Source organism: Sciurus vulgaris (assembly GCF_902686455.1).
Source record: "Sciurus vulgaris genome assembly, chromosome: 10".
Taxonomy (NCBI): Eukaryota; Metazoa; Chordata; class Mammalia; order Rodentia; family Sciuridae; genus Sciurus; species Sciurus vulgaris.
Window position 1 is genome coordinate 45,890,587 of NC_136470.1, and position 21,806 is coordinate 45,912,392.

Genomic DNA, 21,806 nt, shown 5'->3' on the forward strand with positions numbered 1-21,806 from the left:
ACTTGGTCTTGCCGTTGCTGTTTTCTTTTTCTGGAATGCTGTGTCACAGATGTGGTATGATGGACTGTTCTCAGCAAAACCTTCCTTGACTCCGTTCTAAAGGAGCTTTCTGCCTACTCCACTACTCACTTTATTGTATCTCTTGGTTTTTTTCAGAGATTTTAACACTAATCAAGGTTATCTTTATCATCTGTTTGCCTAATTGTCTACTCTTTGTATCCCTAATATGCAATTCTTCAAGGGCAGGTCCTGAGTGCCCAGAACATAGTTATCAATAATAAATAAATGTTCCTTCATTGGTGAATGAGCAAAACAAAATAATATATGTGTTCTATATTTTAAAATTGGCAGTGTACTTCACTAAATACATTGAAACATGAAGCATTCTCATAATAGGGGAATGTAGAGGTGAGAGGCTGTGAGAGCTACCGATAGCATTCATACTCTCTAAGCCAGAGGAGCTCATCTGGACATCTTTATATTCTGGTTTGTTGATGTCAGTTGTACTAAAAACCAGTGTAGACTAAATAGCACATTATTGAGGCTTATGAATCATTTTTTGTTGTAGAGCTAACATTATTTCTGTAACACATCTTTCTTTATGGGAGAAGCAGCAGCATTATACTTAATTGGTACAGCATCAGTGATTGTTTCTTGGGGAATGTTAATAGAGTAATGATTTTGAATTATTTAGTATCTTTACCATAATTTTAAAAAATTTTGTCAACAACTCGTATTTGTCCATAAGACCATTTCTTGCATCCGATAAGCACCTTGCGTATGTGCCAAAGTGGAAAGGAGGTTGAGAGCTATTGCTCAAAGTGACCTCTGTTGTGAAATGGGTGTTTTGGGAAGTCTGTCACCTAAGTTACAGTCTTTTTGAGGGAACAGAGATGGTGAATTTGTCTTTGTGTCCAACTGCCTGGTCAGTCCCTGATATCCTGGATATGATCTCAAAATTAATTAACAAATTTAGATAATTGGCATGATTCAGTCAGCTTAATAAGGTCCTAGGAATTTTTTTGTCACCAATTGATATAATTCACACTGCAGTTCTAAACTTTTACTGGCTAGTGATGGTGATTATTTTCCTCAAAGGTATCCTATCACTTACTTAGGCCTCTCCCATCAGAAAAGAGGAATGGGATCCCCTGTTGTCAGTGATTCAAAAAAACTTTCCTTGCCAGCGTTGTGGTTTCTTACGAACTAGGTCATTCTTTCCAGACTTCACGTATCAGTCACTGTTTTTTTTCATCTTGGTAAACTTTTCACTCCCTACCATTCTCCACTCCCTCAATACTGTATAGAGGGAAAAGAGGGGTGGGAGGGGTGGGGGGAAGGGAAAAATAACAGAATGAATCAAACAACATTACCCTATGTAAATTTATGATTACACAAATGGTATGCCTTGACTCCATGTGCAAACAGAGAAACAACATGTATCCCATTTGTTTACAAAAAAAAAAAAAAAAGACTAGTTGAAGTAAGTGATATGTTTAAAGGAGTGCCTTTGAATTTAGGGGCTGTTGCCATTTGAAATGTGTCCCACATACAGATATTGAAGTCTCAGTCCCCAGTACATATGAATATGACATTATTTGGAAATAGTATATTTGCAGATGTTCAAATTAAGATGAGATCATTAGGCTTGACCCTAATCCAGTGTAACAGATATCCTAAGTAATAAGAAAGTGCAAACACAGAAGCACAGAGAAGACAATGCAAAGAGACAGATAATGTGATCTATGAGCCAAATGAAGAGGGAGGCATAAAACTTTTGCTTTCAGAACTGTGGGACAACACAATCCTGTTTTCAAGGCACTGAGGTGACAGGTATTTTCGTTTTTGTTTTTTTGTTTGTTTCATACCAGCCTTAGGAAATTAATACCAGGTCAGAAATTAATTGAGAATCATGGGTTACATGACAATAACTGATGGAAACAATTTAAACACATACAGTTGGTTATTAGGGCTTAAAATAGAAAAGGGGATTTTTTAAATTAATGACAAAATTTGTAAATCACTTATTTTTATATGAACTATAGGCAATGTTGAAAACAAGTCCCAAAACGTAGGATCTACCCATTGCTTGTGTCGACCTTTTGCTGAATGTTAAATGTTATCAAACGCTTTTTAATCTAACCTTAGATTTTCCCATTAGGCGTGGTACAAATCAGCCCTTAAATTAACTGCATTTTTTCCTAGGTTCAGCAGCCTACTGAGAGGTGCGTTTTGCTCACAGCATGTGGGTCTTCCACTCCAGGCTTCAGATTAACTTCTACATCAAAAGCTCTGTAACTGCCTGTAGCATAGAGCAAAGTGCCCTCTTCTATTTTTCCTATCTTCTGTTATCATTTTTATGAGGAGAATCTGCTTTCTTTTTTACACATGGCTGTTCACACCACATGTGACTTAGAGTTACCTAAAATAAGAAACTGCGGATGTGTGACACTTAGATATGAGATTGCTTTTACTTTTATTTTTCTCTCTTTTAATCAGGATAGAGTCCTTGACATCCAAATGGTGTATCTTGCATGTAATTCATCCCTTTACCCTATTCCATTTTTCTTTCTGATCAATGTCATATGACATTAAAAAATTTCTTTATTGAACGATGTTTTAATGTGCCTCTAATTTTTCCCAAATCATATATCTTTGGAAAATTGTCTGGTTTTGTATGTGTGTGTGTGTGTGTCCGAATATTTAAAATGACTGTTAAACAAAAGGGGGTTAAAGAAAAGCATGTACAAGTATTCCCTTATATCATAGCTGACCCAAACACTCCACTGGGATTCACTTGAAGGTGAGTTCTCCTTGAGGGAGATTTAAGAACTCAGGACAGGAGAAAAATTAGGTTGTTCAATCTTATTATTCCACTTTCTACAGTCACGCTATTAGGATCAGTGACCAGGAATAAATAGCCTAAGGCAATGGAGCCGAGAGAGATAGTATCTCTGCTAGCCCTGGAAAGAAATTTCAGAGATTTTTGTCACACAATGGAAATTTTTTAACTACATTTACACAACTAGTCTTACTCCATTAAAGGCACTATATTATTTAGGCCATACAGGGGAAGTTTTGTCTAAAAATTTCTGTTAATATTTTGGCAATCTCTTAAACTTTTTAAAGGTAATTAAAAAATATTAGTAATACATCCTTTCTGTAAAACAAAATTGAAACAGTTAAATCAGATTTATTTTTAAAAGGTGACTCTTCCATCTCATATAATCCTAAATCATATGCAAAACTTAATTTTTTTCCTGGCTATTGAGAAATAATCTATGCATATATGCATCTATATGAAAGATTATTGCTGTTATTAAGTTACTTATGGATAAGCATATCTCTCCTTTCTTAGAACTTCAAATTATTGTTTTAAAACAAAATATGTGTTAGTTTCAAATAGGATTTATTCAAATCCTAGCAAAATTACATGTTTTCAGCATGTTTATTGGCCTATATATTTTTTATTTATGAGTCACCTTTCTACGCCTTTATTCATTTGTTATTACTCATTAAAACTTTCTGTTGTTGTGTGAATAATATATGCCATTTTATGCAAATTGAAGGATACTATAACTACATACATTTTAAACTTATATCCTTTTCCATATTGAGTATACCATGTTGTATTTCACAAAAGTGACATTACTTATTTTGCCATTCTTCCTCTCTATGGGCATTTAGATTATTTCTTTTCTATTTTGGCCTATTACAAGTAGAAAAATCAGCATATTTAATGTGTATTTGTAGCACTTATTTGAGTTAACATGTAAAATATTAATGAAATTAAAATTGGTATGTTAATGGGAACATACACTTCATATTTTTATTTATATTTCCAATTTCCATTTTAAAAAATTGAAAGCAGTTCACACTCTTACCAACAAGCAGTGTAAGGTACTGTATCTTTTCCCATAATCTAAACCTTTCAGTGCTATCAAATGTTTTTATTTTTAGATGATCTGTTAATTTTAAAATAGTGGTTTAATTAACAGTGTTTTAATTTTTAAATACATGCATAAGATTGGTCTTGAAATATTTTGGATTATTTATTTAAATAAAAATCCGACTTTATTGAACCTAGAAATAGATGAATTTTCAAATTTTTTGCTTAATGGTTATTACTTTTATATGCCATCTGATCCACAGCAGACCTTACTAATTGCTCCTAAGAAAGATGCTTATCCTTGTTTTGATTTAGTTTCAATTTCAATTCTGTAATTATTTAAATCTACACACAAACATGTGACTGGATTATTAGTGCATGGTAGTGCACTGCTTAAGTCGGAAATAAGCAATCACTCTACAGCAACTTTCAAGCACAAGTACAACTGCATTTTATGCAAAACATCAGGTTTTACTCATTACATTGATTCGAGCTGATGTACTAACTTACAGGCAAGCAAATATTTCTAGCTGAAGAAAAATAATGTACCATTTTCATTAGGTAAGACTTGCTTTTTACATTTCAATGAAAATACCATATAACCCTTTCTTGGGGGGAAAAATGACCAGGTATCAATGAAACCATCTTTGGAGTATTTAATAAGCACATTTTATTTAAATAAATCCTCCAGGAAAGAAATGGAGAATTTACTGCCTTTACAGTGTAAATAGTTACATCAAATTTATATGTGCAGCTCTCCAACATTCCCTTATTGGAAACATCCATATTTCCACATCACAGTTCCTAGATAAACTTTTTTTAAAAAGTCTCAAAATTCTGTATCTCCTTTGACTTGCTTATCTCTTGATTCCACCCAGGAATGGTTATTAATGGTTCGCTTCATATTATCATCTCCATCTTCCTAAATTTTCTTTAGAACATTCATTAATCCCTCACTAGGATCTGTTTCAGTGTTGTATGAAGGCTTTCCTTTCTCTTTACATTCCTTTTCAACCTGAGTCAAGTATTCCCACCGTGGTTTTCTGCTTTCTTTCTACATAAGATAAGAATTGTATCTGTCTTGACTTTTTTTGAACTGCCTTCCAGATTTCGGTTTGAAGAGATTGTTCACAATCATGGAGTAACTCTTCCCATTTAGATTCTTTACCAAAAAATCAAATGACCTCTCTGTGAAATGCACCTGCACATTCTCAGTGGGAACTTGATGAATACCCGTTAAAGTAGATTTTCACAAACTTATCTGACTGATCCCATCCATAATTACTGATTTTCACAGTGTATTGTAATGGGAGCAACCACAGCAACTGGCTTTTCATTGTCAAGAAGTTCTGGTTTCTTCTGTGATTTCTGTTGCATCTTGTTCTTTATTTCTGTCTCAATCTTGTTTTTTTTTTTTTTTTCTGCTGTGAGGGCATCATGTACTCTTTTCCTAGTGTCTTTTCCAGCGATATCTTTGCCTCTTCTAGATCTTTCTGCAGCTGGTCCAGAGATGAAGCCATGGTGCACTGGAGACAGGAAACACTGCACCGACCTGGGTTATTTATGTTGTGTGTGTGTGTGTGAGCGCTACCAATTTAAGTGAAGAAAAGATTCTCAAACTTTTCCTTTTAATAATGAGCCCGATAATATCTTTGGATTTACTTTAGTTTTATACATATGTGAACAAGCAGCTTTGATTTATTTTTGTACCATTAAGAAATAGAGATAAATATGGTTACTGAATCAACAAGTAATGAAAACAACAAAGCAGAGGACCAAACTTAGAAACTACTCTCTGCATTTTGCAGCTATAGCATTGTTCTCTGAACTCTGGTCATCTAAAGACTCTGTGGTGCAAATAAAACATCCACATGCTGTTTAAAGTTGGAAACAGAATAGGATTATGTATTCTCATACACATCTCTGTAACGGATTGGAGAGCAGAGTTGACACCTTTGGGAAGGTCCTCAAAAAGTGATGTTATCAGTATGAGTTTTATAATGTAGAATACTGTCTACTTTTCTGCTATTGGAGAGAAAAAAATCGAACTTCTTTTGTTCATTTTCTGGTATGTCTTTCACCAGCAATTAGGACAGCCCATAGCTTCAGGCAAAATGCTGGAATTTTTTTAATGGTGAAAGGGGAAAAGAAAACAATTCTGAGAACTTTGAATTAAAAAGAACTGAAAGGAGAAGGGCAGAGAAGAATTTTAACAGGAGTATGGCACATGTTTACCTTTATGTTATTGCTTATTTTAATGTTTTGCTCACTTAATAATAAAGATAAATATTGATATGTATGTTAGAAAATCTGGGTATTTAGATGTCATATGTTCAATCTTTTTGCAGTTTTTCATTTGAACTTTGACTTTTGTGGGTTGTTTTTACTACCACGATAATTTGATTTATTAACGGGGCGTTCAGGTGCTGTGTCACATTGTGAAAGGCAGTATGATAAGTTTAGCTTTTAGAAAATCTTTGGCACTCTAACTTAAATTTCCATTCCTGCATAAATATAAATATTTTTTCACCTTAATAGTTATCATTATGAAAAATATGCTTTTCATGACAACGTATAGTGGATAGCAACTAAGGTTATTTTACTTTCATTACAATTAGTAAATTAACTAATCGACTAGTGCTTATCATGTGCCACCTTTTTAAAGGTATTATAGTCTTGCAATGAATGTCTGTGTTAATGTCATAATTATAATTATTGAAATAATGTGAACTTCTGGACATGGTTGTATAATGCATAGAAAACTCTGTGGTACTGGAAATGATAACTGCACCTCAGGCTGTAGCGTGGGATTGTGAAGGAAGGAGTTATTCAAGATATGGCAGCCATTTCACATATTGCTGTTTTCTTCCTTTAGAGTCTATTTTCCAAACAAAACTTACTCCAGAAATAAGTAATTTTCCTCCCCTAAAGCCTGACAACTCTCTAAAACTACTTATATCGCATAATTAGCATTTTCTGTAACTGTTTCTGCAAGAGGAATCTTTAAGAGAATGTTCAAAGAGTGTGTAAGAGGAACCTAATTTTAGGAATGCATAAAATGTGCAGTAGTGGTAAGAATAGAAATTACAGGATATAAAGAAACACTGTCAATGACTTCTGACACTTTACAAATTGAACTATAGAAAACCAGATGAAGCAGAGAGAATATTCTAAACTGTCAGATTAAGAATGTATAGTGTTTATGCATAAAACATACATGTCTGTGACACATATGATATTTCACACCTATGTTGTATTTGTCTATTCTATTTTTTTACTCATAAAAATATAATATTCATATGACTATGAATATAAGGAAAACTATAATTAGAAATCACATTCCAAATTTTTTGATATTTAAGCTTATATTCTTATTACTCTGTTGTACATTTATAACAGAATGCATAGTATTATGCTTATATATTTTCATAGTTATACTTAGACCATAATGTAAGAAAAACACTTTCAAAAAATAATGTCCCACTCTTTTAAAAAATCTGGAACTTTTAGGGTGTAACTTTATGCCAGCTGTTTTTTTATAAAGGTTTTGTTCCATTTTTGTCTATGTCTGTTTTCCTCAGTAAGATAGATGTCCTTATCATATTTAAAAATAAAATATTTTTGACAAATTACCACTAAAGAACATGTAAGAAGCAAAATGTCAAATATTTCTGGTCAAGTCAGGAGTTTAAATATCATTAATGCAGAATGAATGAATCTGTTGAAAGTAGGTATAAAGGAATGAAAAATTTAAAATAACCTCCAAAAAGTATGAGAAAAAAATAACTTATAATATTATATATGAAAAGTTAAACATTTGAGCATGTAAAGGACTCAAATAATTTTTAAAACACTACCCTCCCAATAGAAAGCCCAAGCAAAGGCCAAACACAGGCAGTGTGAAGAAACATTAAAAAAAACAAAACAAAACAAAAAAAAAAAACAGCTAATAACTATAATAGAACAAAATCACTGTAATCAAATATAGGTTAGTGTTGGGTGTGATAGTTGTTTCTTCCTATCAAAGTAACACATATTTAACAAATGAGTGTGTGTATTTTTCTGGCTAGGGCAGATTGAAACCGACACACTTTTAGTGTGATATATTAAAATAACCATTTCAGGACAGAATTTGCCAGTAGAGCAAGAGATCTTAAGTCCATATACATCTACCATGTGATTCCACTTCTTTTCTAAGAATATGCCTACTCATACAGGTTAGAATTTTGTCCACTACAATATATAACAAGGAAAAAATGTAACCTCCATATCCACATGAGATTGTTTTTCAACCTTCTGATATACCATAATGAAAAAAATTTTCATGCATCCATTAAAATCATGATTTAAAAATAATATTAGAAAATGCTCATTACATCTTGAGAGAAGAAATTTTAAGGAACAATATTTATTTATCAAAGTAAAATGAGTTTTAGAAATTTACCTTGGATTTGTGAACAAAAAAATCCATTAAAATATAAACTTTTGTGTTTGCCTAGTGACAAGTCTTTGTATTTTTATAATTGCAAAGGAAGTATATTTTATATGAGTACATTTTCTTCCTTTTGTACTTAGTTAATTTTATTACTTTTATTTTTAATTGACATATAGTAAGTGGAAATGTATGGAGTATCAAATGATATTTTGATACATGCATACATTGTGTTCTGATTAAATTTGACTAATATAATACATCACCTCACTTAACATTTCTTAGCAGTAAAATCTTCAAAATCCTTTCTTAGCTATTTTGAAATACACAATACGTTATCATTAGCCATAGTCCCCTTACTGTGCAATAAAACACCAGAACTTATTCCATCTAACTGTAGCTTTGTACCCATTGACCAACCTCTACCACCCACCTGTCAATAGTGGTACTCACTGCTGCTCTGTGCTTCTTTGAGGTAAAATTCTGTAGACTCTGTGGATGTGTAGGCCATGTGGTAGTTTTCTTTCTGCATCTGGCTTATTTGATTTAATATGATGTCCTTCAGGTTCATCCACGTTGCTGTTAATGACAGGGTTTCATTTTTCATGGTTTAGTTATATTCCACTCTGTGTGTGTGTGTGTGTGTGTGTGTGTGTGTGTGTGGTGTGTGCGAGAGAGAGAGAGAGAGAGAGAGAGAGAGAGAGAGATGATATATATCATATTTCTTTATTCATTCACCTGTTAATAGATACTTTGGAGAATTCTTTATCTTGTTTTTGTAAACAGTACTGCTATAAATATGGGGTTCCTGATATCTCTTCACATATTGCTTTTATTTTCTTTGGAGAAATGCCCAGTGATGTGCTTGCTGAATCATATGGTAGCTTTATGGTCATTTTTTTGAGGAACATATATATACTATTTTCCATACATGCTATAATTCTTTACATCCTTACCAACATTATGTTAGGATTCCCTTTCTTCTACATTCTCATGAATATATATCTTGTCTTCATGATTATAGCAGTTGTAACTAGAGGGAAATGATATGTCATTATGATTTTTATTTTGCTTTTGCCTAATGATCACTGATGTTGTGCATTTTTTGGTAAACCTGTTGGCTGTTTATATTTTTATCTTCTTTTGACAAATTTCGGTTCTATCTTTTGCCCAGTGTTTATTTCTATTATTCATTATGTTGCTATTGGGTTGTTTGAGTTGCTTTTATATCCTGGATATTAACCCCTTAACAGATTATAGGTGGCAGATATTATCTCCTGTAGGTTGTCTCTTCACTCTGTTGATTATTTTCTTTTCTGTGCAGACGATTTGTAATCCTGTTTGTCTACTTTGCCTTTGTTGTTTGTGCTTTGGGGACCTTATCAAAAAAATCCCTGCCCACACCAATGTCATGGAGCTTTTCCCTTGTTCTTCTCTACTGATTTTTATCGTTTCAGGTCTTACATTTAAGTCTTTAATCCGTTTTAAGTTGATATTTGAATATGGTGAGAGATAAAGGTTTTGTTTCATTCTTTCTTCTGCATGTGGGATACCCAATTCTCTAAGCATATTTATCTTAAAAGAGTTCTTTTCCCAGTGTGTGTCCTGAGCGTCTTTATTGAAAATCAGTTGGGTGTAGACGTGTGGGTTCGTTTCTGGGCTCTTTTGTTCCATTGGTCTGTGTGCCTATTTTTTGTATGTGTGCTAATACAATGTTGTTGGTTTTTTTTTTTTTTTTTTTTTTAACAAATACTAAGTATATATTTACAAACCCCCAAAATCAAAGGCTGAATGTTTTCTCTGATATTCGAAAGCTAATTCACAAAGGGGAGGGATAGGGAAAAATAGAGTCACTTTATATTAGGTAGAGGGGAGTGAAAGGAGGGTAAGGGGGATGGGGGAAGGAATGATAGTAGAGTAAAACAGACATTATTACCTCACATACATGTGTGACTGCATGACTAATGTGATCCTGGATATGTATAATCAGAAAAATGAGAGATTACACTGTTTATGTATGATCTATCAAAATGTATAAATGCATTCTACTGTCATCTACAACTAATTAGAACAAATAAAATTTAAAAATTTAAGAATGTACATATTTATATACAATATGTTTTGAAAAGTATACATTGTAGAATGGATAAATTGACCTAATCAAATGCACCATCTCATGTATTTCAGGTATTTATCATTTTGTGGTGAGAATACATAAACCTCTTGATTGTGATTTACATCACATTTTATACGTTCATATTTCTAGTTTTCAAAAATGAGCATGTTATTTTTAATTTGAGAAATACAATACACTTATAAAACGATGAATAAAATATGGAAATTCATACATGTAGAAAGCAGAAATGTATGACAAATATCCTCATTTATTTTGTTTTCCTATCATGTATGTATTAGGTATAATCATATGCTTTTTTATAAGTATCTTGTACTAAAATGAAAATACTCATTAAATGTAATTGCTTTTTACCATTTTCAAAATTGTTTTCCAGCTCATTTTGTCAGTTGTGCTAAATATTTGCCCTGTTTTCTTCAGTCATATTATATATTCTGAGCAACTTTCTGTGTAGATTGTCCCTTTATAGCTTTTATTTAGAAAATTGGCATGCAATTTTAGGAAAATTAATTCTTTTCTTTTCACATTAGTATAACATTCTACTACTCAGGCTATAATTTTGTTTGGGATCTGCTGGTCACCCATAATAACAGGCGATCATGCATGCAATACCTATAAAATAAAACTACCTGTGAAATGTACTCTCATGTCTGACCTGTGGCACAATCAGTATAGCAGGCTTATTTTTCCTTTTATATGCCCAAACTGTGACTGTCACCATTAAATATATTCAGTATTGACTAAATTATTTTCTATATATGTAAGAGTGTAGTCAGTATTAAAGTTCATAGAGTCCTTCAGAACTTCTCATAGATTTTTCTTCTCATGCTACAAATTAGAAAATGCTTGGCTTAATGATAAATAGTAAATTATCTTTCATTTCCTAAGTTTGTTGGTTCTAGTTCAGTATCCTTTCTTCAACTCAGATCTGCCACAGAAGTGCACAGTGTTTAATCACATCTAGAGTCTGCCATAAGTTAAACAATTATCTTGCATTCAATCTCCTCCAAGTTATTTCAACACGTTTCTTTTGTTAAGGTAGATGCTACCTGAAATCCACTCTCCCTACCACTACTATGCATTTTTTTGGAAACATATTTCTAATTTTATTTCTGTCTCTGCCTGGATGGCAGGGACATCTTATTGAGTATTTTATAAAACCATTCTTGAATCTTACAATAATCTCATGGTTGACTCCAATATTCCTTTTTGTCTAAGAATGGAGACTGTTTACTTTTAATAATTAAAGATTATTAACTAGTCATTAGTTTTGACCCTTTTGATATTTGCTTCCCAGTCAGTTCTGTTTTTCATGCACTTATAAACAATTGTCCATTGTTTGCTCTGGTTCTATAAAACTTCTGATATGCAGCATACCATGATTGCTACTTCACTGTTTACCTTTCCATTGCTAACTACCATTTTCTATAGTGTTTCTGTCAATCTATATTGATGTTCATGGAGCCCAGGTCTACTCTCTCTTCCAAATCTTTTTCCTTTTACCTGAATCTATGCTACAAATAAATGGTTACCATCATTTAAAATCATTCTTTAATTATAAATTTCTAATTTTCCACTTTTAGAAATTAATGCAGCACATATTTACACAAATTTGTAAACTTAAAAACACAAAGATAACCACATATATATAATTTGCAATAGTTTAATAATAAAAAATTCTAAATATCTGCCAGTAGAAAAGTAGGTACATAAGGTTATTCTGTATACACGAATCAATTTCTCTTTACCCAGTAAAAAGAACAAGATAAATCTGAGGTTGAAAACTGTCCATAATATTTAAGCAAAATTAAAAAAAAAAACAAGTAACAACAAACATTATTAATGATATTAGTGCATTTTTGTTTCAAATAGAAATTGCATGTGTATGTTATGTATTTGTAAGTGGGCATAAAAATCATTTAAAAATGCTTGGCAGAGTCATGCCAAATCATTAAAATGCTTTCTCAAGGGTTTGAATAGGAATGATACTTTTCATTTCTTAAAGGCGTGTGTGTGTGTGTGTGTGTGCAGAGAGAGAAAAAAGCAAATGAACAGAAGAGACCTTATAATATTGAAAACATATCTACAATTGCTGTGGAGGCAATTGTAGATCCTTCCTTTCATCCATTGCAAAATTTCACAGAAACAAAAATCTTCAGTAGCTAAATTTGTATCATTTGCAACAAAAATATCAGATGAAACCAAATATCCTTGACTTTGTACAGGCTTTGTACTCCTTGTGCAACACAAATACACATACACATATGCACACACACCTACTAGGCTGGAGTAACCCAGATTCTTCTAATGTTGCTTCACTATTACACTAGAAATGCTCTCTTCCATGAAGAATTCTCTGCCTTTTATACACCAAAAGCCTTTCCACCTGATCACAGTTAATTCCAATAATGTGCTTTGTGCTTCTTCGTCCTTGTTTTTGCATATTTCAAGGGGGTTAGTTTCACATTTAACTAGTCTTCCAAGTGCCCTTGTCTTCTTTTTTTAATTGTAAATCTCTCAGTTTTTCTTAAAATCTGGTTTATGAAATTACTGTATTTTACAGACAATATTGATTATCATTTACTTTTAAATCTTCTTTTATTAGTTCTTAAGTTCTATAGCATGGACCTTGTGCCATAGATACAAATAGCATGGTAGTGAATGATGCTGTTTTGTATAGTCAGTGATAGTGGCAATATCAGGATAAACATGAGAGTAATATAACAAATGTGGAAATAATTTTTTTTTTTTTTTTGGTACCAGGGATTTAACCCAGGGGTGCTTAACCACTGAGCCACATCCTTAGCCCTTTTTAATTTTATTTATGAGAAAGGGTCTCACTAAGTTGCTTAGGGCCTGGATAAATTGCTGAGGCTGGCTTTGAACTTGCAATCCTCCTGCCTCAGTCTCCTGAGTCACTGAGATTACAGGTGTGTGCCACCGTGCCAGCTGGAAATAATCTTTATATCACACTTCAGCTCTTCAAACTTTTGTTTATCAAAACATTGAAAAAAACTACTTGAGAGTCTTAAGATAAATTTAAATCTCTGAATCTTTAACAGGTACATATTTATTTTATGGTTTGACTAATTATACAGAAATACTTTCAGCACTTTGAAGTTCTACGATTATTTCCACCTTACCATGAGAATATTTTAAGATCAGAAGACACATGATTGCTTCAAAATATTCTACTTTAAAACAACTTCCAATAACAATTTGTAACTTGCTTCTGCACTTGACTTACTATCCATCCAGTAAATCAAAGTTTTATAAAGAAGTATTACCTTCACCAGAAAGCAGTTTACACAGATTATACACACAGTTGTAACATGAAAGCTTAATGCTATCTTTAAACATCATTGGGTTAACTCAGCCTTAGGAAATACATGCCCTTTTCTTGCCAACTCTACCTTTTATTTTCAGAAAATTGTAGAGTTGAAGAACTTTGACAAACTGAGTCATAAAATTTGTATCAAACTTGAAGTAATGCTGCTATAAACATAAAGTGACAGGGCACATGGCCCATATGCTTATGCAGTGATTTGCTGATGGTATGACTGAATATGACCTTAAGCAAGTCACTTGGGGTACTGAAGACAATCCAGGATCCTGTGACATACGCTGTTTGTGAGTTAGCTCTCACAGGAGTTTGTTTATAGCTTTCCCTCATGCATTTCCCAGGTTTTCACTTCCTTAAAGAACTTAGGAATTTTATCCAATATATCTATGCTTCTTATATTATAAATACTCAGATAAACTAGAATAATTATGAGTTACATATTACTATAAAATTGAATTTGTTGTTTCTGGTTTTTTTATATTTCATTAATTTGTTTTAAGCCTCAGAAACAAAATTCAACCTTGGTTTTATTTTTTACTTCTTAAAACTTTTTGCTCTTTTCAGTTAGCCAGCATGAGAATATTTTTTCTAATCACAATGCAATAAATTGAAAGGTGCTTTCTTTGAAATTGGTGAAATAAAATTGAGCATTCGTATTTGATAGCTTTTTATATGTCATTATAAATTTTTATTAATCTTCTCTGGAAATGATTGGATGAATACAAAATCCTTATGTAATAGTTTTTGTAAAATCTTGCTCTATAATATTGTCTTCATGCTGAAATTTAAAACTTTTGCATATAACAAAAACATCCTCTACTTCAGTATTTATATTCAATTATAGTTTAGATATGTGCTGAGCCAGCATGCCTCACATTATAATTTACCTGTATAGTATTTAATAAAAATTAATTTTGAAACTCATTGATTTTCTAAAATAGAGAATTTTAAAGCAACACAAATATTGAATATCTTTATGTTGCATAACAAGTTTTTAATGCAGTTTACAACATTAAAATTATTTTACAACTCTGCATTGATACACTTAGAAAACTGAAGGCCTATTAAATTAGATATCATAGTAGGAGATAGAAACATATGCACACATACATGTTTATTGACATATTGACAGTTATTTTTTAACATTTGTTAGATGCATTTTCGTGTTTTAACATTTCAAACATCCTACATGTTTAACTGTGTTCTCAAATAATGATCTGTGAACAAATGTATACTATTGGGAGAAAGCAAAAGATTTTATACATGAACAATTTGTTTTATTCTAAAGAATAAATTTTAAGGAAGCATCTCTTTACATATCTAAAGAATTTGCTGTCTATAATTTTAATACTTTAGTTTTTAAGAATTTTTCCCATCATCGAATTGTACATTATTAAAATAACTGAATAATTAAACAGTAAGCAATTATTAGTGGAAGAATAGGATTCATTTCTTTTAGAATACTTGAAAATCAAATTTAATATAGTCAGATAGAAACTTTACTTACATTTGGTTTTCCTATTAAAGACGCGCCACACAGCAGTCTTGCCTTTTGTTTAGATACTGCCCCTGTCAGACAGAAGTTAAGCTAGGATGCCTAGTCTGTGGGAAAAAAAAAGAAAAATGGGAATTGACAGAAAAGCAAGGGAACTAGGGAGCATTGTGGGGCAGGTTCTGTGTGGAGTCTTTTCTATTCTCTTATACTGCAACAGGTACTGGAAAAACCTTTGATGGAGGGTGGGCTTCTGGAGGGGTGGATGTCTAAAGACTGAACTTCAAGTTCAGTAGCTGAGGAGTAACAGTGATGATCTATGAGTGTATACCAGTGAGAACTGGCTCACTGTAAAGTTTAATTCTTACATGTCTAAAAAACATACAACTAAGAGATAATTGTGAAAAAATAGTTAATAATTCAAACTCGTTAATAAGATGTTGAGTATTCTGTGATCTTGTCATGATTCAATTTTTAAAGAATTGATATTTTTAAATTAAAATGTGCTTCGGTTAACAATCTAAGGTCTGTTTTTTTCTCTAATCTTTTTGTCCCATGATGGAAAGTCAACAATCTGAAACTCATACAAAATAGCTTTCCTTTGTTCCCTGCACCCCACATGCCCCCCACAAAAAATAAATTAATTAAAAATGTGGGGAATTCCAGTTTCAGAAGTCTGCCATTTTTCACTTCTGTACAAAGGAGCTATGTAACCAAATTGAAATCAAAGCCATCTGGTTCAATCTCGATCTGTATCTTGTTAGTAGTAGCTCCAAACTCCAGGATAATGTATATTGTAATAAACTCTTAAGTCATTATTCTTATGGCTCCAGGCAAGACCAGCTTCCATTCTAGGAAACACCAGAAGTGAAAAAGTGACTTCTCCAGAGCATTTGGTGAACCCATCCAACTGAGACACTTAGAGAGTTGAAGGATTCATACATTTTATGACCAGTCTAGCTTCAAAAACTGATGGAAAACTGATGTGATACTGGTTTAATTCAAAAACATGGAGTTTATTTTCACCAATTCCCAAGTAAGGGACAGAGCAATGTAAGTTATCTGAAATTTAGTCTGTGTATTTAATTGATGAGCTGTATACTGCAATTGATAGTTTAAATATTTATTTTAATGCAATTCTATTTAATTATTATGATTGCTGTTCATATCTTATATCTTTAATAGAGAGATATCAAGACCCCCTCTTTATACAAAATGATTATATTCCTTCATTCTAGAAAACAGACTAGGTACCTTATCTTAATTTAGTTGAAACAATCTATTTGCTACTTCTTGTATTTCAAAATCAAATCCGTTTCTATTTTTTTATCTTTTTGGTTAGATTTTCGGATAAGGATATTTTGTAACTAATGCTGTAAAACCTTTGAAATTAGAAAAAATAGAAATATTACAGTTTCTTTGTGTGTGAATTATGGCTTCATATATTTCATGCATTTACTTGTAGATCACACTATAAATTCACATCTTTTTTCTCCTGAAGGGCATTACAGTATAAAGAAAAGGGCAGTTAGACATTGTGACTTTTTTTACTCTCGATTTATAATGTGTGGCAATATATTCAGCTCAGTAAGTGTGTAAATTATATTGCATGTAAGAGTCAAAAATTCAAGAAATGGAAAGGAAAAGGCAATCTACAGTAACTAAAAAGCAAATTCTAATTTATTGGTTCATATGACCCGAGTTTAATTTGTTTACATTTCACAAGGGAAACACCTATTTACCATGTTCGCCTTGATATAGTACATATAAAGCTGAATTATTGTGTTTCAGCTTGGGTAATGGAGTCATTACCTCAATTTTAAACATTCCGTGCCTGAAATTGGAATTCATAATGGACTCATTGGCCTAACAAAATTACTACAAGTAAAAACAATTTCTAGAACTTGGGTACTTGAGATTTACTTTTTAAATGGCTTTTTTAGATAATTTGGGGAATAAAACTCAGAGAAATTATAAAAATCATACTTTTAGAACCAAGAAAAATCTAAATGTGTGTGTTGAAGAGAGAATAAAAGAGGTGTTTTAACATTTGGCTGGAGCCACTAATAATTACAATATTTTGTAACACATTGTATTTAACATGTGTTCTCATTTGCCACAAACTTCATATGTGTTGTTATATTTTATCTCACAAAAGCCTGGTGATTAAGACATCACTCTTTTTTCTCATTTTACTGGAATGACTGTCACAAACCATCACTATCCCAAGATTGGACTATATGATTTCCTATCCTGACCAATTTTCAGACAATAGAATGATTTGTAACATAGATTTTCCATTGATGTTCCCTACAATAAATGGAAAATTTCATAGTCTCAGAAGTCTGCGCCATTTTCCACTCCATACATTAACTCCAAGGAACGCCACTGATAGTAATTGAAATTAGTATTAAGACTTATTCTACTATGGTTCAGAAAATCAGTAACAATAAAACCCAAAACCTATGGAATTCTGTGTATACTGTATCATTGTTTTTAGGAAGGGCCCTATCACAGCCAATGTTGCCCTAAGAATCTGAGGTAATCAGACTATACAGAACAGGTATTTATTTGTATTTTGTTGCATAGGAAGTTCATAGAGAGATTTCAAAGGATAATCTCTGTATCGAAGAAAAAGAGTTGAATGTAGGGTCATTATTTAATAGCTTCATGACATTAGAAAATATACTCAGTCTCTCTAAGGTTCAGTTTCCCATTCTGTAAGATTAGGCTAATATCTGGTTAAAGGATTGTTATGGAGATCAGAAAATGCTTACCAGGTACCCACTATGCGCTTATTGGATGAATATTTTAATTGTGTACTCTCTCTTTGTTGTTGTCAAGATGACTCAGTGTGGTTGTATCACTGTACCTTGTAAGTAAAAAAAATTAAAATTAAAAAGTGAACTATTAAAAAAAAAGAGAGAGAGAAATTCCCTGTCTCCATGACCGTATCTTCTGAGTTAATGGGGTTATATGTGGCCTGAACATCTGTTTCTTGCCTGAGGTTGGGAGAAGGCCCACATGATTGTGACGGGTTCAGAATCACTATGATCAGAAATTTGGTGCTCTGAAATATTCTAAATTAAGAATGTGATTTTAAAATTTTTTTAATTTTATATATTTTTGGTTAAGTTTTTATTTTTAATTTAATGTTGTCATCACCACAAGACACTATAAAAATAATAAATAGAACCTTTTCTCTGGAAAAGCGAAACTTCAGTTATACAGATGTTTACTATCTTTTCCCTTCAGTGAATTTAACAATGTGTGTATAAACTAGATCTTTTCTGTGCTGGTTAATGTGCCAGGCAGTGGAGATGTCATAGTGAATCCTGGAGTGGGACTGATGACACGAGAGTTATAGGCAAAATATTATTGATCAAATGGAGATCATAATTTCACCTCCATGAAGGTATGGACAGCACTCCTTAACTTCTAAATACATGACTTTTCTAAACTGTGTTGCAGGATGAAGCTTAGGCCTGAGCAAAAATGAGGTGTTTTGAGTCCTTCCTTAAATATAGATTTTGAACCCTATTTTCTTTCTTTTTTTTTTTTTGTTCTACTAAATCTGAGAGACAAAAGAATATTTGCAAAGTTGGCCAATTTACTTAGCATATCTATTATTATCGTAATTATCATCATCATCATCACCTAATGAGTTACTAACATTCTCAGGATAAATTAAAAGCTGGTTAGTGATGTTATGAGTACTCTGCACAGTACAAGGTGTATCTCTTTGATGGAAGAAGTCATGTTAAAATATTCAACAGTTCTACTAAGATAACTTAGATGTATCAGGATAGCGTGGAAGAGCCAACGCTGGTCTTAGAGTTTGACAAACAGGTCCTTTTTCTGTTTCACAGCTTAATCACTCTATTGTTAAATTGCACAATATCCAAACAGGAACAAAATTCCAAATACATCCATGGCTCAACCAGCAGAGATGCCAAGCTGCTCTCCTACACCATGGGATTCATAGACCTAGGCCTCTGCCATCTCACAGTCCTCGCCTCCCAGAGTCTCAGTGTCCTTCATACAACTGAGAATAAAGTCAGAGATTGTGGAGAAGGTCCGTGGAAGTGGAATGATCACCTTTATTTACTGGGAAGAACCCATCAGTAGACATATCTGGATGAAGATGGGAACTGAGAAATAGAATCCTTGGTTATACAGCTGCTTCCCAGCAGCAACTCTGCTTTTGAAAATGAATATAAACTTTTGGTGTTTTACTAAATAAACTATATAACTTTCAATAATGAATTTCTTTAATTCTGGTCTCCAATTGAAAAAGATATACACCTAAAAGATGGGGACTAAAAACTTACTGAAATAATGTACCTAATGTATTTTAGGGTCTCATAATGTGAATTTTCAGGTTATGATATGTGATGTCTTCATGGTCATCTGTGTTCTCTACTCATATACATAAGGTGATCATTTTCTCCTTCCTCTTTTGAGGGTGATTTAATACTACTATCCCATTTAAATCTGACTAAATTAGATCTCATCATTTATAAAATTACAGCAGTAGTTTTATGGCCTTATTTTGTGAGCATTTTTTCCTACAGGAGTGGTAATGCCAAATTCTTCCTTTTCATTTCTTGGGGTTCTCAGAGAAAAGTAGCTACTTTTCTCCATTAATTGTGCAGCTTTAAATGCCCACACATATGGGCAAAAGGGGTCCCTCTGAACTTGCAGAAGTCATGGACAGATCACCCTCCATGACACAGACTTACGCAACATTAGAAAATGTATGCTGGTCACAATATGAAGAGTCTGCTCTGATCATTCAAACTGACTTGGCCACTCAACAGAGTTTCTTTTATTCTATGTTCTAAAATGTATGCTTACTGTTCATGTATGCTGTTTATTATGTTGTATTTAGATTCATATTTGCAAATTACATAGCAATTTTTGTTTTCACTTAAAAATTCTGAAATGTGAGAAAATTATCATATTTTCTGCAGTTAGAACCCTGGCAATAAATATTTTCAAAACATTAAAAAAAATGACTTGAATAGAATTGAATATTCTGATCATGATATTAAAAGTAAACAGTAACTTTTAATTACTTCCCATTCTCATTATAGTTGCTGTCATAACAACTATTTTTTCATTTTTTAAATGGAAGAACAAGCAAGCAACAATTTAATGTCAATTGTCATTGTCTCTTAAAGATTGTGTTGTCACATTAGTTTAACTTCAAATCAAAGTTGAGAAATATTAATCCTAGGCAGCTATTTATCTTGAGTTATTAACATTTCTCAGTTATTAAAATCTAGTTATTTCTTTGAGATTTCAATAATTGAAATATAAACAAGAAATGAAGGAAAATGTCAAGTGTAACTCATTCTGATTAGTATCATAATTGTATAGTTCTTGTTGTCTTGCTCTACAAACTGTTATTTTAACTTTCATATTTTAAAAGCCTTCAACATGTTCATGGGGATACTTTGCAGAAATACAAAGTGTTGAGGGACAGAAGAAAAGAGGAAAGTTAACATGCTGAAATTTTTAAAATACATTGTTACACTTGAAGCGCTTATCAAAAAGCACATGGCTGGGTCCCACCCACTCTGTGGTTTCAGATCCAGTTAAGCCTGGAGAATGGCTTGAAAACTTACATTTATAATGAGTTCCTAAATAATATTGATGCTGTTTTTGCAGGAACTATACTTCTTGAACCTCTGTATTCTTGGTCTTTTCTCCCATTATAATGCTCAGAACAGGAGTGTGATGACTCCTGATGATGCAATTTTTTTTTATATTGTAAACAAATGGGATACATGTTGTTCTCTGTTTGAACATGGAGTAAAGGCGTACCATTTGTGTAATAATAAATTTGCGTAGGGTAATGTTGTTTGATTCATTCTGTTATTTTTTCCCTCCCCCCCACCCCTCCCACCCTCTTTTCCCTCTATGCAGTCCTTCCCTCCTCCATTCTTGTCCCCCTCCCTAACCCTAACCCTAACACTAACCCCTCCCACGCCCCACTTATCAGCGAGATCATTCGTCCTTTGGTTTTTTGAGATTGGCTTATCTCACTTATCATGATATTCTCCAGTTTCATCCATTTGACTGCAAATGCCATAATTTTATCATTCTTTATGGCTGAGTAATATTGCATTGTATATATATATATGTGTGTGTATATATATATATATATATATGTATATCACAGTTTCTTTATCCATTCATCAACTGAAGGACATCTAGTTTGGTTCCATAATCTGGCTATAGTGAATTGAGCAGCTATGAACATTGATGTGGCTGTATCTCTGTAGTATGCTGATTTTAAGTCCTTTGGGTATAGGCCAAGGAGTGGGATAGCTGGGTCAAATGGTGGGCCCATTCCAAGTTTTCTAAGGAATCTCCACACTGCTTTCCAGAGTGGCTGCACTAATTTGCAGCCCCACCAGCAATGTATGAGTGAACCTTTCTCCCCACATCCTCGCCAACACCTGTTGTTGCTTGTATTCTTGATAATCGCCATTCTAATTGGGGTGAGAT

At 32.7% G+C, this 21,806-nt stretch overlaps 1 protein-coding gene and 1 pseudogene across 4 annotated transcripts in view; one reads left to right on the forward strand and one right to left on the reverse strand.

Annotated features, from left to right (window-relative positions):
- The window catches only part of EPHA6 (EPH receptor A6), an 889,912-nt gene that overhangs the window by 226,654 nt on the left and 641,452 nt on the right, over positions 1-21,806 (forward strand). The gene's annotated exons all lie outside the window — the stretch shown is intronic.
- Positions 4,531-5,409, reverse strand: LOC306637782 (calcyclin-binding protein-like; annotated as a pseudogene). The gene has a single exon. The product of its transcript is annotated as a calcyclin-binding protein-like (transcript).